The sequence below is a fragment of the Peromyscus leucopus genome, chromosome 12 (assembly GCF_004664715.2).
Source record: "Peromyscus leucopus breed LL Stock chromosome 12, UCI_PerLeu_2.1, whole genome shotgun sequence".
Classification (NCBI taxonomy): domain Eukaryota; kingdom Metazoa; phylum Chordata; class Mammalia; order Rodentia; family Cricetidae; genus Peromyscus; species Peromyscus leucopus.
Genome location: NC_051073.1, coordinates 14,835,814 through 14,854,920, shown reverse-complemented (window position 1 = coordinate 14,854,920; position 19,107 = coordinate 14,835,814).

The following is a 19,107-nucleotide window of genomic DNA, read 5'->3' as shown; positions in this document are numbered from 1 at the left end:
ATTCCCCTCTCCTCCCTCCTCCTGCCCCCCTCCCAATCCATCCCCATTCCCATCTCCTCCAGCCAAACACCCTAACTCATAATTTTGTTTGAAAGATTAATTGTATCTAAATATGGAGTCACCTTGTTTTTTTAAGTATATTTAATGAGTTGCTGAAATATAAGGTACTATTCATTTTGTGCATCCTAAAATGTATTTTGTAAAATCTACCTAACATAGACACAATAAAAATGCTTGTAGCTTATTTTTCTATGAATATAATTTGAAAGCCTGATTTATGTGCTTATTTTGCATAAGAACATTTTCAAAATAAATATATAATATGTATTATATAATCATATATTAGTGAATAAGGCATTAATGTAAAGTAGTATATTTAAAGTGAGATTCTGTGTCACATACTGACAACAACTAATGCATAGCTGTTACCATGATTGTGAACTTGCTGTCACACATGCTTGGTGAATACATGTGTTTTATCTGCATTCCATGAGAAGGGTATTATAAGAGTTATAAAGTGGATTCCTAACATGGCTTAGCTTAGAAAGCCAGTGGAAATGATAATGCTAGGCAGAGTAAAATCACCAGAGATTTTTGTGACTTTTATTCACTAAACTTAAGAATACTGAGGACTGTATACAGTATATTTAGAAATGAATACTAAATAACTATAACACATTTACTATAAATATTGCCACAGGATGCAGCATTCAAAATATAGTGTGACATTAATAAACAGGCTTCAAATGTCTACTGAATTTATCCTCATGATCTATGTTTGGATCAACTAGAAACTTGCAATGACAAAAAGAATGCTCTTGCATCTGTACTGCAACACACCTGCCCATAGATTGCCAATCTAATACCAAATGCAGTGATGCATAATAAAATCTTCAGTCTACTTTTCATAATTAGGATGTTTATTCCTGCCCAATTTGTACTGCAGTTTTTTGTATCAATTCATTGAGAATTCATTAAAATATCTGTTAATCATATTTACCGCCACTACCAATTCTGAGAATTCACCCTCACTTCCCCACCTCCTTCAACTTCATGTCCTAATTCTTATTTTAATAACCCACCAAGTCCAATTTGTATTGCCCACATATGCTTGGGTGTGAGTTTATGAGTTTTATTGTTGTAGCTAGAGAGAATGGGGTGAATAATCACTTTCTCACCTGGAATATATGAATATTGTCAAGACAATGAAGTCAAAAGTTAAAGACAAAGATAATATAACATATTTGTATGAAAACAGTGTTTGTAAATGGAAAAGTTGGAAGTATTTATCTAATTTTTCTTTGTCCATGTATACTTGGGAGTCAGATATTGGGGTAAGAATGTGATTTATCAGAGAGGAAGTAGAAAAGTTACCAGTAAACTCCTTGCTTTTACCTTCCTTGATCCAAAAGTCTAAGAATCTTTCTAAACCCTATCTACTACTTCCTGTATCTCTCTGTATGTTCTCAGTCATCCAAAACATCTATGATTAATTTTTGTTAGCTAGTGGCTAGCTCTGCCACCTATTCAATGTAAACTTATTGCCAGTCTTGGAAGTGTCAGAGTGTGATTGAAATATCCTACAATACATCCCCCATTTTGTCTAAATAAAAAGGGAAGATTTTACTCTAACACAGTAAAACAATATACAGTAAGAACAATTATCAGGAAAGAATTACATTCACATGGTCCAGTCCATTTCCATTTGGCAAATTCAAAGAAAACACTCTACTTATCTTTATAATCTTGGTGAGTCCAAAGTTTGTACCTAATTTACTTTCTATCCTAACTTGTATCACCAACACAAAACTGTCTTTTTGGACCTCAAAACATCTTAGATGAACAATTTAAACTTTCATACCTCTCAACATTATACATTTACACTGCTTTTTTTAGTTTCTTTTCTGAAATTGGTAACAAAGAAAATTGTAATTATAACTATCTAATCTTCAACCTCATCAGAGACCCAAGAAGGATATAACACTTCCTGAGTAAACAGGAAGTTCAGAACAACCTCCAAAACTATAGAAAAAATGAAGACATCTGGCTGCATGGACCTAAGTTTCCTCTGCAATGTTGGGGCATCCATCTTTGGCCTATAAGCCCAGAATATCTGACATGACTTTTTGTGAAGCAGAAATTTTGACGTACTCTACTACTTTTTTTGCAATGTTTTGCAGTCACATTATTTTGTTTCCTGCTCGTATGATTTTTACAGTATATTGTCAGCAGTTGAAACAAGGACAGTTTCTTGCCCAGTGGTTAACTTTTGGAACACAAAAAAAGCAAACTTCATATAGAGTTTCTTTGATGCCAATTATCTTCTTTGAAGTAGATTGGTGTTGCCAGGAACAGATATGTCTTACTGTTTTGAAAACATTTATGTTCTTAAAACATTTTAAAAGCCATATTCTGTAGGTCTCTAAAGCACTTAAATGCCACTAGTCAATCTAAATTATATCTGTTTGACCTTGAAAACATACATAACATAATTACAAATTTGATTATTATAGATGATTAATTACTAGTCAGTATTTCTTAAATCAATAGTTTTTAATATTAACTACATCATTAAATGAGCTGCATAGGTGAAATAACTTTAACAAGAGTATTAACATATATACATTATAACAAAAAAGCCTTAATTTTGTATCGATATACAAAAATCCATACCACTGTGAAATATTTAAGACTAGTAGTTGATTTTTCAGTATAAAAATAGATTCAATAATCTACCCCTTTTCCTATCATTCCTATATCCTCCCTATTTTCTTTTCAGAATAGGATTCCTGAATCTAATCTCTTTTGCATAATTTCCTCCCTGACTATGACCAATAACAACTTTCCACCAACCCCCCTAAATGATGATAAAAATCCATAATCCATCAAACAACCAAAAACACCCACCCCACATCTTGGCAATGAGGACATCTTGTTCTTATAATTACCTCCTGATGTCTGGAAGGGATGGCAACTTTAGGGGACCCTAAGAAAATTGGGATAATGGTCAAGTCCTGTAAGAGCTAGCTCTATAATTTTTTGGTTAATCTCCATGTGATGGGAAAGTGTAGAGCTTATCTGAAGTTCTAGCTAGAGTAACCTGTGAGGCTGTACTATTTCAGCTAAGTGCCTTAAAATTGTCTTGAACAGTTTGTGGTTCACAGCGGATATTTGGGTGATGTTTGTAAGCATAATGGCATTATTTCAATCCAGCTGGTATAGTTGTTGTGGGGCCCCATCATCCTTCTGAGGACTTCAAACATCACTGTTAGGAATGTAGATGTAACCAACAAGACAGTTACATCTACATCCTGTAGATGTAACCAACCATCTTATTAAAGAAGAAACACAGAACCAATGTAAAAGAGAAAGCCAAGAGATCAGAGCTCGGAGCTAAAATCTCACCCTTCCTCCTGCGGTGCTCCTACCTCCCCAAAAGAGAGCTACTTCCTGTGTGTTTGTCTTTAATATGGTCTTTCTGTTCTGCCTTCTCATTGGTTGTAAACCCAAACACGTGACTGCCTCGTCACTGCTTATAAGTACAGCCCTCCAGGTCTTAAAGGCATATGTCTCTAATGCTGGCTGTATCCCTGAACACACAGAGATCCACCTAGCTCTTCTACCAAGTGCTGGGATTAAAGGCGTGGCTCTAATAGCTCTGATCCCAGGCAACTTTATTTATTAACATACAATTAAAATCACATTTCAGTACAAATAGAATGCCACCATAAATGGTCACAGTTCATTGCAGAAAACTTAAACATTTTAAATGTCATATGCTGCAGATTTCAGAGAGTTTAAAGGAAAACAATTGGTTAAGTAATCTAAGGTATACAAACTTAATTCCTAATTATATGCTTCAGACTCAAGCCTGGGATCGTATACAGGAAGCTAGATGAAACCTAATTTTAGAATTAGTTAGTACTCTCTAGAACCATTAATATCATGAGAGAAAGTTTAAACATATATATTAATCTTATAAATTTTAAGAATAATTTGTACTTTAAGAAAAATTTTAAAGATTCAAAATAAAACCAAGGAATTAAAAGACTATTGGCAATAAAATAGTTCCTTAATTTTGGTTTATCTTTTGTCCCATACCAGGTGGCGCTTCTGACATGAGACAGATTTTGGATTTTCCTTTATCAAGCATGCTTAGGTTTAGAGAAGGAGAGAGCCAGGATACAATTGCAAAGCCAGGCTTAATTTTGAATTGAACTGGAACTTATAAAACATAACACTTGTCCTTATACATCTGTAAACAAACATTTGGGAATATTTATGATATTTTATCCTGTTAGAGGTGTCTTTATCATTAGGTCAATTTACTCATATTTTTTTTTTTCTTTTGGAAATTTTCTCTGGATGATTCATCCTTCTTCAGATGTGTCTTTGGTCCAGTGGCCTTCAGAATCCTTAGCTGTGTGCTTTATTCTCCTGAAAAAAAACAAAAATAAAAACCTAACCAAACCCTAACTGTGGGCAGTTTGCCTTTTTTGAAGATTATAGTTGATCAAATGAAAGGCATTTGTTAGTCTTATAAGTTAGTTTAAATTGAATAGCCATGTTGTTTCATGAACTATGGCCTCTCCAAACCAAGAAGTCTCTCCTATTCAAATCTAACCTTTATCAATTTTGATGGTATCCACAGCTTGTTTTTTCTCCCATGGAAACAAAAGCAAAACTCTTCCCCAACATAAAACAAATTCTGGTTTCCATTCTGAGGTCAACACATTTATAGAGATATCAACTTAATTCAGCAGGTTTTTCTACTTTCCAATGTCTCTCTACAGCTGTCATTCCATTCTCATTAGAATTTAAAAAATTTAAAGTTAGTAAAGCATATGTAATCTTCTCAGGGTATCTTTATTACTCCTTTCTGTTTATTAATCATATCTTTAAAGTGTGATTTGATCTTTCTAAAACTACTTCTCCTATAGGATTGTATGACATATTTACAATATGCTTGATGTAATATGCATAAAAAGAAACTCTTTCACTTTATTAGAGACATATGCTGGAACATTTTGTACAGGTATTTTGTGGTGATATTTTATTTGTGCTTTAATAAATAAAGTTTGTAGATGTAATGGTCTTATTAAATAAGAAACACAGAGCCAAATGCAGAGTTAAAAGCCCAAGAGTTCAGAGCAGTAGCTAAGAGCTGAGACAAAACAGACTTCTTACTACCCATTGCCACTGCCGTTCTTCCCCTGAGAAAGAGATCTTTCTGTGTATCTGTCTTTTTATTGACTTTCTGTTCTGCCTTCTCATTGGTTGTAAACCAACCACATGACCTCCTCCTCACTGCCTGTCTATATAGACCTCGAGGTCTCCAGTATTGGTACTGAGATTAAAGGCTTGTGTCTCCATGCTGGTAATGTCCTTGAACACACAGAGATCTGACAGTCATGTGATCAAGATTAAGGGCGTATGCTACCACTGCCAGACTTCTGCTATGGCTTGCTATTAGCTCTGATCCCCAGGTAACTTTATTTATTAACATACAAATAAAATCACATTTCTGCACAAATAAAATATCACCATAAAAGTATGCCTAGAGATCAGAGGAAATAGAAAGCCATTTTAAGTAAACAAAAAAGTTAGGCAGCGGTAGCATGTACCCTTAATCCTATCACTTAGCAGGTAGGATCTCTGTGTGTTCAAAGCCACACTAGGGAACAGAGCCAAGCATGGTGACACATGCCTTTAATACCAGTACCAACCATAGAGACCTGAAGGTCTGTACAGACAGACAGAAAGTGACAGAGCTGTGTAGGAAGAGGAAGTGAGGTAGCTGGGCTAAGAGAGCAAATGGGAGGGCAGAACAGCAAGGCAATAAAGGAGTGGGTAGACAGGAAGTAACTCACATTTGGAAGCTGCAGAGTTGATGAGGTAAGTTTGGCTTGTGGCTTTCTCTGATCTCTCTAAGGCTTTAATCCAAATTTCTGTCTCTGTGTTTTTTTTTATTTTAATAAGACAATTTAGAAATTCATCTATGGTATTCTCATATTGCCATAACTTCTAATCAGTGTGTAATTATAGAATAAGCCTTTTCAAAATTCAATGCAGTTGCCTATGAAATCCTGAATATGGTATGGCACACATACATTAAGTTTCCAAACTCTACAAAGTGAAACATGTCCATTTGCCAAACTTTGTTTCTTTGAGTACCCTTTTGGTTACTTTCTACAGGCAAAGGATTTTGGTTATACAAAGAAAAAGCAGGACACTTCCTATCATTTACTTGGCTTTGTTGCCAAGTAATAGAAAAACCTTTTTTTCAAACCTTTGTAATTTAAATGGTGTTTCTTATGAAATTCTAGGGCTTCTGGCACATTTCTTAGCAATAGCTGATCAATTTTATCATTACTTTGAGTTAGAGGGCCTGATAAACCCATATGAGTTCTCATGTGTTATATATAAGGAGTGATTTCTATTTCTTTTTATTTCTTCTAATTGAATAAATAGAAAGTTAATTCTGAATCATCTGGAACAAGTTCAGCATTTTCAATATGTAAAAAACTCTTTCAGCATAGTGAGAGTTAGTAACTATATTAAAAGGTTCTGGAAAATCTAATAATACCATGAGAATAGCATATAACTCTGACTTTTGAACAGAATCATAAGAGCTTTGAGCTACTTAAAGTTCCTGACTTATAACCTGTCCTATTTATTTGAATCAGTATAGATTGCAGGGGCTCCAGAAATTTGTGTTTCTTGTACAATGTGAGGATGGATCTAATTAATTCTTTTTATAAAATGAAGTCTCTTGCTTTGGGATATTTGTTGCTAATCTTTCTCAAGAAATTACTGCAAGCACTTTACTAATGTTCATTTTCTGCCCATAATGAATCAATTTTAGCATTAGTAAAACGTACCTGAATTTCTGTTGGGGTATTCCTGTTAAATGACAAAGTCTTGTCATGAATCTTAATTAGTCTTAATAATAAAAGCCTCTTGTATAATATTAGACCAGCCTTAATATTATACATCCCAGGGGCTCAGGAGAGAGAATTACTAAGTGCGAGGACTATTTTCAGGAAATAGAATCTCAGCACACTGAGCTCTATAGTCCACTTGCTTTAATTCCTCTGGCATAACATCCTTTACACACGGCTTCAGTTCTGTTCTCATGCCTAGCTCCTTTCTTGCCTGATTTCTCTCTATACTTACCTATTGCTCCCTCTAAGTTCTATCTTAATTCTCTCATCTTAATTCTGCCTCATCTAGGTCCTTTTCAGCTTTTGTTCTTACCCAGCTAGTACTCCCCCATCTGGCTCTTCCTCATCTTCCATCTCATTCCTCTAGTACTCTCTTCTAGCCCTTCAATCTAGTTCTTCCCCATCTCAGTTTGTTCCTCGCAAGTTCTTACCTGTCTAGTTCTTCCATACTCTTTTCTCTTCTCTGACCTCTCTGTGCCCTGGAAGTCCCGGTATATAAAGGGAGGGTCTGAGCTAAATTGTGTAAAGTTTTTTACTTAACATCTACCCCACCTAGGCGGTGTCTCCTTGTGGAATTTATCTTAAGTCAGGAGACTTGCCTGTGGGCTGCTATCATTGTTATTCCTTGGAAGTTGGGCACCCCCCTGGGTGGTGTTTCCTGTAGTCCTTGAAGTAGCTAAGGGAGATAATCTGATTCCAGAGAAAGCCTTTCCCTGAGGCTGTTCTCCAAATGGCTGGAATGTGTATGTCCAGAGAGTGATCTGTCCACACTGTTAGCCCTTCTTAGGGAAAAGTCAATTGGGGAAACTATGAAGGCACACATGATTTTCAGAACAGAATACAGCTGATATATAACAAGCCAAGTAACACCAAAAACTCCTTGGGATTTGGCTTCTCTGGAGGAATTCCCTGATTCCTCCAGGTAGTGACTTTGTCATAACCAGCTGAGTTCTTACAATATATTCCTGTGGCCTGCAGCAAAAGTCCAGAGCCAGATATTGGAGTAAATGCTGAAAGATCAGAGAGACAAAGGCACAAGCTGCCACCCAGCCCCAGCCCCAAATGCCATAGGTGGCTGCATTCCAAATATCAACAATTAGCCACCCATTGACAGAGCCAGCCAGCTCTGTCATTCAGGTGGCCCCTGTGCCCCTGCTTCCTAGCATGTGGGCTTCCTTAACACATGCCAAGTTCATTTTGTGTTGGCCATCTACTGCTGGGCATGAGCCCTGCTGTGAGATGCCTTTCTGTATGCTGTGAATATGTATGGCTCCCATTGGATAATAAATAAAGCTGCATTGGCCTATGGCAGGGTGGGATGGAGCCAGGTGGGAAAATCTAAAAGAGATAGTGAGGGAAGAAGGGCAGAGTCATAGAGATGCAAGCCTGTTGCCAAAGGAACAACAAGATGTCAGCAGATTGGTAATGCCACAGCCCCCTGGCAACACATAGATTAATATAAATGGGTTAATTTAAGATAAAAGAGCTAGGCAGCAAGAAGCTGAAGCTATAGGACATACAGTTTGTAATTAATATTAAGCCTCTGTGTAATATTTTATAAGTGGTGTTATGCCCAGATTGTGATCCCCCAAAGAGACCACTGAAGACCTTGGATGTCCAGAATGCAAGAGCAAGATTTATTCTGTAGATACAAGTCTAGACAGGGAACTCATTCCTACACCCAATTCAGTGAGGCAGGGAGGAGTTGCTCTTTCTTTGTGTGGCTAGCTTTTTAAAGACAAAAACCACAAGCCCTTCAGGGGGTTGGGGGCGTTTTGCACAGGTGCAACTCGGATTGCTTTATTTTTATCTCTGTTCTCTTTTAATTGGGTGAGGGTATGTAACCTTTGAATTGACTGGTTGGTGGTTACAATTATCACTTTGGGGGCAGTCCAGCACAAGTCCCAGGCTTTGTTCTTGGGCCACCATGGGGGCTGGCTGGCCAAGCACGTACTGACTGTGGGGACTGGCTCAGTGGTCCAGGCTCTGTCCTTGACTCATGCACATAACTCTAAGTTGGTGAGGGGTCCCAGACAGTAAACATCTGGCTGAACTTTGAGCAGTCAGAGTACGTGCAGAAAGGGAGCTACTTCAAGGACTATGTCTTTTGTTCATGGCCCTCCCAGAGACTGCTTGCTCAGTCTTAGGAAACTGAAATTGAGGCCTGATCTCTGAGAGAAGACTGAGCAATCTGTTACGGCATCTGCTTGGTCCTTTCAGTGGCTGTGGGACTGCAGGCCGGGCAGGGCCAGAGAAACTCCCTGCTACAGAGCCTTACCCTTAAGAGTGGTTTGTTTCCTATGTTAGACTCTCTTGAAGAAAACTAATTTTTCATTTGCAAGTAGTTGTCAAGTGGAGTTTGTTTCTGTGTTAGAGAAGGGAGCATGTGGACCCCATCTTGTGCAGACCTGTGCATGCCCTGTGCATGCTGCCTACATTTCTAAGTTCATGTGTGCATCAATCCTGTTCATTTAATGGTTTTGTTTCATTGGTGATCCTCATCCTCTCTGGCTCTTACAATCTTTCTTCTCCTCCACAGAGATCCCTGAGCCCTGAGAGGAGGAATTTGATAGACTCATCCCTCTCAGGGCAGGGTTCTCTGGTCTCTCAGTCTCTTCACATTTTCTGTCTGTAGGTGTCTGTATTTGTTTTCAAAGACTGCACAAGGAAGCTTCTCTTATGTTAGCTGAGAAGAGCTATCTATAAGTACAGCAAAATGTCATTAGGATGTAGCCAGAAGGTTCTCAGTCCTGCCCAGCCCCATGGCTGATCAGACCCAAGTAAACACACAGAGGATTATATTACTTACAAACTGTATGGCTTATGGTAGGCCACTTGCTAGCTAGCTCTTATATCTTAAATTAACCCATTTCTATTAATCTATGTTTTGCCATGTGTTCTGTGGCTTACCCATCTGCTGGCATTTTGCTCCTTGGGCAGCAGGCTGGCATCTCTTCAGACTCCACCTTTCTCTTTCCTGTCTCTCTCCTTGGATTTTCTGCCTGCCGCTAAGCTGCCTTGCCATAGACCAAGGCAGCTTATTTATTAACCAATGGGAACAACATATATTCACAGCATACAGAAAGACATCCCCAGCATTAGGAGTTTTTTTTTTTTTCTTTCCTTTAGCAAAATAGTAGCATTTGTTGAGGTGTGTTTGTTTGTTTGTTTGTTTTTCTCTTTCCCTGGCTACCTGGCCTTATGTTTTTGGCTACCTAAACAGCACTGGATACAGGTTCCATCTCATGGTTGTGAGTCTTAAATCTAATCAGATATTGGTTGGCTACTCCCCAAAATTGAGTGTCACTGTTTCCATAGCCTATCCTGCAGTCAGATCAGTAGTAGATCAAAGTTCATAGTGATGAGGGTATTATGTAAGCACCAGCTGAGCTTATTCATGTCAAGGAGTTGTGTAGATATTATTCTCAACAATTGAACCTTACCCCTAGTTTGTGGAGAACCAGAAATGGCCTTGGAAAAACGAAGGTCAAGGAAGATAGGACAATAAAGAAAGCAAAGGGAGAAACAGGTAAAATTAAATGACTTTTGATGTCACATGGAAAGTTAATATAGTTGAAGCTTCTTATATTATATACTTATATGAAGGTGATCTAACTGAAATCACAAACTTTATGGAGGAGACAGAACCCCACCTGTAAATTGCCCATAACCAAATGAAGCTTCCAGTTGTAGCAAGAATTGTCAGAAGGTATTATTAATAAAACAAACCTGCTTCCAGCTATTGGGTGAGTGCTGGAAGATCAGAGAAGCAGAACAAGCCACAGTTACCTCACCTTGCCAGTTCTTCAGCTGATCCTATTTCTTAAGACTGGATGCCTCTCAGTCCTCATCCAAATGGATTTCAGCTGAACTGCTACTCACAGCCTGAAAGCTTAACCACCCAAAAGCTTCTAGTTTCTGGTCTTCACACTGTATATATATTTCTGCTTTCTGCCATCACTCCCTGGGATTAAAGGCTCACTTCTTGGGATTAAAGTTGTGTGTCACCATGCCTGGCCGTTTCCAATGTGGCCTTGAACATGCAGAGATCCAGAGGGATTTCTGCCTCTGGAATGCTAGGATTAAAGGTGTGAGTGCCACCATTTTCTAGCCTCTGTATCAAGTGGCTGTTCTGTTCTTTGACCCCAGATAAGTTTATTAGGATGCACAATATTTTGGGGAACATAATACTACCATATCCAGCACCAGGGATGGGTTACTTGTAATGATGTTGCTGGCCAAAGGCTTCCCATGGAAGCTTCCCAAACAACCCAGGCATGAGTTTTTTTTTTTTTAAAAAAAAAAATATGGCTTGCTGGATAGTGAACAACGCCAAGTGATCTACCTGGTTCCACCTGTCTGGCACTAGGAGGCCAAGTGACCACTTTTACTGGCTTCTTTTACATGGGTTCTGGAACTGAATCAAGATCTTCATGGTTGTATAATAAGTGCTTTACTCATTCTGCCATCCAGCCGATCCTTGAGCCTTTAGGAATGATTTCAGTTCCTTATATAAGTGGGTAAATGTCTAGATTCCCTTACTGACATATAAAGACAAAGGGGGTACTCGATAGTCTGCATGAGAAATGAAGCTCCTCATGTGAACTTGACAGTATTAGGAGACTCATCTTGGACTTTCAGCCTACAGGATCAGGAAAAATACATCTATAGAGACAGTAATCTAGTAGTCAATGGTACTTTGTTATATTGACAAGAAACTTGTATATAGTAAATGACATGAAGTCTTTACCATTATTTTTACGAGCAATTTGTATCATTTTAAATAAATAAATGATTATCTTTTAATTATCTTACTTTTACTATCAAAATGACACTCTCTAATGTCTGAGTTTTTTTCATGACACAGATACTAATAAATTGAGTTTCAAACATACATTTCCTGTTCCCATTTGCTATTAAGACTTGTAATAGCTATTGTTAATGTATATGAGGGATGTTGGCACTGACTGGACTCTATTCATATGAAATTTGATGTCCCAGACATAAGGGACATGGAAAAAATGAGCAATGAGCAGAGAGTAACTATATAGAGTACATCCAACTAATTCTCAACACTCCATGAATATGGACAAACCTATGCACCGTCATAAAATGTATTGGAGGAGCTCAGATATGTAGTATAATAAAGGATTAAGAAAATAGACACTGGGTTTTGCTAATCCCAGTATCACCTCAAAAATATGTGTAATGGACTGGGTGGTGGTGGTGCACGCCTTTAACCCGAGCACTCGGGAGGCAGAGCCAGGCAGATCTCTGTGAGTTCGAGGCCAGCCTGGGCTACCAAGTGAGTTCCAGGAAAGGCACAAAGCTACATAGAGAAACCCTGTCTCGAAAAAAAAACCAAAAAAAAAAAAAAAAAGAAATATGTGCAATGTATCAAGATATTAAATTATAATTTATTGGGAATTCAGAAGGATCTTTTCATAAAGTTGAAGCTAAAATTTCTTGATTATTTTATGTAGATTTTAGCTAAATTATAGGGATGTATAAATTTGATACCTACTAGATTCTAAAAAAATACAGAAACAATATGCTAGTATTTAGCCTCTGGGAAGATAAAGAAAAAAAGATGATAGGTAAATAGTATAATAGTGAAATAACACGGATTCCTTTTAACAACCAGCAGCTGTTCTTCAGATATATCTAAATTGCTCTAACACTTTATTGATGTATGTACCTATATATTATCTATCCTGGATGTAGTTAAACTGCAAGAATCTAATCAGGGCTTCTAGACAAGATTAATTTTTGATTAAGATGTAATACTTGAGATAAAAGACAAGGACACACATATCACTGTCCAGTGAAAGCCACTGGAACTATTAGCAGAGGAAGGGAAATTCCACCGAGGCTAGTTTGCCATCCCCACTGAATAAAAACTAGAAAATCAAAATTAGACTTCAGTATATCCATGAGGGAGTTTTGAAGAATGAAGCAGCAAAGAGAAGCAGGGGGTGGGTTATAAATTTTCTTGGACCTGTTTTAAGCAGGAGTGAATGACTTGATTAGATTTATGCCGTGGAAACAACAAATCAATAAGAAGGTGCTTGTAGTAATTGAAGAAAAAGGCACAGTGCTTGTCTGACCTACAGCACGTGACCAAGAATAGGAAACAAAAAGCCCTAAGATTTAAGCCTTAAATGACAGCCAAATACTCAGGATAAAAATCAGACCTCTGAACTAAAGGAGATCAAGTTACAAGCACCAGCTTCATTGGTTAATTATCTTTACATATTCTCAGAGATCTTTAATATCTATAACTCTCAATTTACATTGGCAAATTAAAGATTATGTCAGTAATTACTTATCAAATTCTTACACAAATGTGCTGTTACTTTATGCAAAATTTTTGGCACAGAACCAATAGCTATTATTCTCCACATAACTCTAACAACGTATTTGTCAAGTGATCTTAATTAGAAAAAAAATGCTCTGGTATTTAAAAAAGACTATACTTTATCATGAGTTGTTTTCTTTAATATTATATTATATATAGGACAAATATTTAGTCCATTAATCAAAATTTATAATATAAGTTAGCAATGGATGGAAAATAATTTCCTAAATATAACAGGTATCCATTTTTTTTCTATAAATTGCTCAGAAATATTTTATATCCTAAATACTATAGCATTATTTTTCATTTAAATTTATTGTCTTTACCCATAATAAATTCATAGGTTGAAATTATACAGGTTATGAATTTTTTCTTATAATAAGATAAAGCAAAAACTATCACACTGAAGTTGGACAAGGCAAAATAACGGAAAGAAAGGAGCCAAGAGAAGACACAGGAATCAGAAACCCACCTGTTTACATGCTCAGGAATTATATATAAACAATGAATGGAAACCATAATACATTCACAGAAGACCTAGTACAGATCTGTGTAAGCACTGTGAATGCTGCTTCAGTCTTTGTGAGTTCATATGAGATTTGCCAATGTTATGAAATACAGAATGAAGGAAAACCTACCCACTATGGTAAAGGTTAACATCTGAACTGTGGCTTCTACCTACTGGGAGATGGAAAATCAGTTTTATCTAATAATGTGACACTGGGTTTATCAGCCAATCCAGGACAGGTATCACATTAAGGAGTCGTTGACCAACATGTCATAAATTCCAAGGTTGTTTTTGTGTGTATGATTTTATTTGTTTACAGTTTGATGTATATTTTTTCTTTCTGGTTGGGGTTTCATTTTTCTCATGTTTTGGATTTTTGTTGTTGTATTAGGTTCATGTTTGTCTTTAGAGAAAGAACTTAAAGTTTGGTGAGAAGTGAAGGGGAGAGGATCTGGTAGAAATTGGGGAGGTGAAGAATATGATCACAATGTTTAAATTTAAAATTTGTTTCAAACAATGGAAATATAATAAAGAAGAATGTCACTTCCTTTTTGGAAATTAAAATGGTAATAAAGCAAAACATCTTTTTGGGTTAACTTATAAAAATGTTTTTCTTAAAAATTAAGATATGGATATCAATGGCAAAATTTTGAGAAGAAAATTGTTACAGAAAATGACATTTATAAAAAGTATAATGACATTTAAATATTGTTATTGTAAAATGAAATAAAAAAATAAGTTGTCACAGGATTGCATTATTTACTGGAAAAACCTGTTTCTAAAGCTGTTGCATGACTCAACCACTAGCACATACCTTTAACCCAAGAGCTTTTTGCTTAATCATTGTAAACAGGATTAAATAAAGTTAACCTGTAGGTCAAGAGGCAGAGCAAGCAATCAGTTGAAATGGCATAAACATAGAATTATTAAGATAAAACCATAGAGAGGAAGAAGTAGTCAGGAGGATGAATAGAGAGATACAAAGAAAATAGAAAGGAAGAACAATCAGTTTGAAGAGGATGGTTGGAGATGTCAGAGGAAAGAGTCTTCTGGGACACTGATTGAGGAGGAAGGGCAGTTTGATTCTTTTTCTGCCTCTCTGAGCCAGTAGGTTTTCACTGCAGCATCTGGATCCCAAATCTTTATTGGTAAAATGGAACCATTGAAATTTTCATAAAAGAGCATTTGGCATTGACACACAAACTCATGGCGTGACCACACAGAAAGAGAAACCACTCCAGCTGTGGACAAACTGAGAATCAGATTTGGTATGACATATCTGAGAAGTCCTCAAGGACAGAGTTAAGTAATATTAACAGGAAAAATCTTTCCCACATGGAGGATGGAAATATCATAATATAGGACATAATGACACTGTACAGTGCTACTTTAGATGGCTTGAAAACAGAAGCAGAAAATAAAAATGTGAATAATTTAACAGAGATTGACATAATACCAATTATGCTTAATATCAGTCTGATAATTTATAATTGTCTTTACTAGTTACAGTATTTTTGTGCCAAATATGAAACAGTGGTTTGATAATTGTGCCAAATATGAAAAGTGGGTTGCATACTACTTCCTGATAGTTGGGGGCACTGGCAATCTTATGGGGATTCTAAGAAAATTAAGAATTATGGTCAAGTCCTGACTGGAGTAGTCTGTGAGGCTGCATTGTCTGAACCAGTTTCTTTGAATCTGTTCTGGATGTTGGAACATCTGGAGACATCTCAGGGGGTCTTCCTTGCTTGGAAGCAATCCATAGATTCTCATCTCCTGTGGAAACAAAAGCAGAACCTCTTTTCCAAAGCAATGTATCCTTAGACACAAATTTTGAAATCATGATAATATATATATTGGTTTAACTCAGTAGCCTTTACAATCAAATGTCTTTCAGTAGTTAAAAATCCCAAAGATACTATAATCCAGACTCTGTGTGTGATTTCCATCTCTACATGACTTATTTTTATATGACTTTTACTGTCTCTTTAAAGAATTTATTTTTTAAAACTATCTGTTTCTTTATACAACAGCATATATTATTTTTTCTCTCTCTTCCAAGTCTACATACATTTTTACACACATTGCAAAGAGTTTAGAGTCTTATTCCATCTGAATCTGTCTTATTGTGAATCTATAATCCTTCTCTGACCAGGGCAGATTTTAAATTGTTAAACTGCATGTCTAGGATGAAAAGTCACACCCTTGGCTGCTGATTTCACCTACCTCAGCTTCCCAATATGGTGGTGGTGTGCCTACTGCCAACCCTAGGAAGCAGTGGTTCTGTGCCTCCAAAAAGCAGTGTGTAGCCCAGAAACCTCTTTTGTCTGTATGAGCAAAGGCTAAATCTACCATGCAGTGTGCTACATAGCTTGAAGACACCTTTGTGTACTGAGGTGGGAATCTGCCATACTGTAGGTGAAGCCAACATGCCATGAACCTGCCATGGCCAGGGGACACATCACTGTACCACTGCCTGCCATGAGCAACATGAACTAGCAAGGGGCTCTTAGCTACATTGATAATCTCTTCTTAAACTCTCTTAGGTTTTAGGTGGAAACTCTTGCCCCACCTTGGGTGCCACTCATTAAGATCAATCGACATGAGTCTATTAAATGGGTAACAGAATTTATTAAGATATAAATTGCAGGTATTATTATGATTCTTCTTAGGTCTTTGGTGGAGTTGAAAACTAGATAGTTACAGTTATAATCTTCTCATATCTTAGCTAGAACATGTTAGTAATAGAGTCATAATCTTCAAGATAGGACAGCTATTGGAGTAACCTTGGTAATTTGCCATTTACCTACCTTCTGGACATTTCTGGACATTTGGCATGTCTTTCTTGTTTGATGTTATTCTTGTTAGTTGTAGTTCCATTTTTGTTTATGTTATTGCCCTTGTTTTTCCTGGACAATACTTGATAATCATTCTTATTGTATATACTTTGCATTAAGATTAGAACCTTCTTATTTAGACAAAAATGGGAAATGTAGTGGTATTTGTTCTGCCTATGACCTTGATCTATATGGCTCAAAGGAGGTGGTGGACTCTTATAAGGATTTGGAGAAGGGTCACATGCCCCTTCTCCCTTCTCCTGCCTGAGAGGTGGATTTAATCCTGGTCAGATCAGAGGATGACTTCTCCTGTCTTCTTTGTTCTGTAATCATGAGTGTGTTTCCTCAATTTATATATTAATAAATTCTGTTACACACTTAATAGACATGTGTATTGATCTTATTAGAGAACAAGTTCTATGAACCAGGACAAGTGACCAAATCTCATATACTTGATTGATTACAGTATTCTACATGTGTGTAACTGAGGTAATTCAATTATAGTATTTGCAACCCCTGATCTTCTGGTTTCATTATATTCTGTCTATCTCTCTGTCTATCTATCTTCAATCTATCATCTATCTATTTACCTATTTATTCATCTTTTGTTATCTGTCTACATATCTATTCATTTTGAAACTGGAATGAAATGCAGGGCATTCAACATGCTAGAGACACACATTTATCTCTGAATGATTCTATTTTTCCAAGATTGATATTTTAAATTTTCTTCTTCCTAAATTTCTATATAAATAACTCATAATATTGAAATTTTCAAACATGAAATAACTGCCCTTCATGTACACTGGCAAATATGGAGGAATACAAACTGCAGATAAGAAACACTTACAAATTCCTAATACCTGTGAATTAAAGCATAAAATCAAGATTTGTATCACCCAAGACACTCTTCAAGATTTCAAAATGTTAATTTGAAACTTGAAGTGAACAAATGCTACATTCAGTGATCAACACAGTTGGAGATGGGACAAAATGAACAGAGTCTCAAGAAGAGAGAACTTGGTCTATGATTTACCTCACAGGCATCCTTCCGTATTCCCATTGCTTTTGAACATTATGTAAACATGTTCCCAAGATTCAAATAAGTAATGGAAAGAAAGAAGTTATGTGGTATAATAGACTTCAGAAAGCTCTGGAAATTGACCAACTGAAATTATATTTATAGTTGTTTCTTTTAAATAAGATTTTTCTCATATTTTAATTTTAACACATATTTCAAAATTTAAGTTCATAAAACCAAAATTCTACATTTCAGTATGTTGTATTATTTCATTTTAGCATATGTGTGTTTCAGTAGTACAAATTTATAGATAATTGACAAGATGATCTGTCACAAAATGCAATTGGTTTTGGAAATCATAAATATTAGTAATTTGTATTTAATTATACCTAGATTTATTTTTAAGTGAAGATATAATATTAATAAACTAGAAAAATAACAACATAAAGTAATAAATGGTAAATTATAGTAAAACTTAAGATATATCTGTGATTTATTCATACTCATTGCTTCATGGTGCTGTTAATAAAAATAACTTTCAAAAGTAGCATATTTCTACTATTATTTTTTAATATGATATTGTTATTATACAATGATATCTCTTCCAACTTTCTTTTCTCTATGACCTCCCACGTATATTTCCTCAAATTTTTCGCATATCCCCTGACTTTCTTCACTGATAATAATTATTATATACATATATCTATATGTATGTGTTTAAGATACACACAAACCACACACAAAATCAACAGGAAGAAAATAATGAATGCAGCTGGAATCCTAGATAACCTCTTTTGGCTAGTGAGGTCATTGATCTTAGAAAATATTCTTCTGCTACCACTTTGATAGAACAGCATATTATTTTACTAAATTTAATTCTTATACTCACAGATATGCATGGCTACCATCCATCATAAAGAAGCCTTTCTTTACAGATAGATACCATCACAGAAAAACACAACTGAACACAATGTTGAGATCAACAGATCATAAGGATCCCAAACCAATTGATCCATCTACATCACAGTCCTGACTCTGTGGCCCTGAGAATAGATATCCCAGACTAAGGTGTGGAAAATTGTCAGAGCCAGAATACCAGAAAGTCAGTTGTCAAACAGTCTCTTCTATGGCTACATTTGTGAATAGAAAAACATTTCACAGGGTTTCACCCCCAACACCTGCAAGAAAAGAATTACAGGAAATTAATAACTGCTGGAAGGAGACTTAGCCCATCCTAGAGAAGAACCCTGTTATTCATTGTTCAAAGCATGTTTCTGTTTTGAGAAAATACACATTTCTTTTTCTGAGCTCTTTAATAATATAACAATCTGTTTTACAAACAGCAAAAATTTCATTCAACAAAAACTTGTCACTGTCTTTATGTCATCATCTAGCATGAGAAGTGGATACATAAATATACAGCAGCTAAGGAATTGATG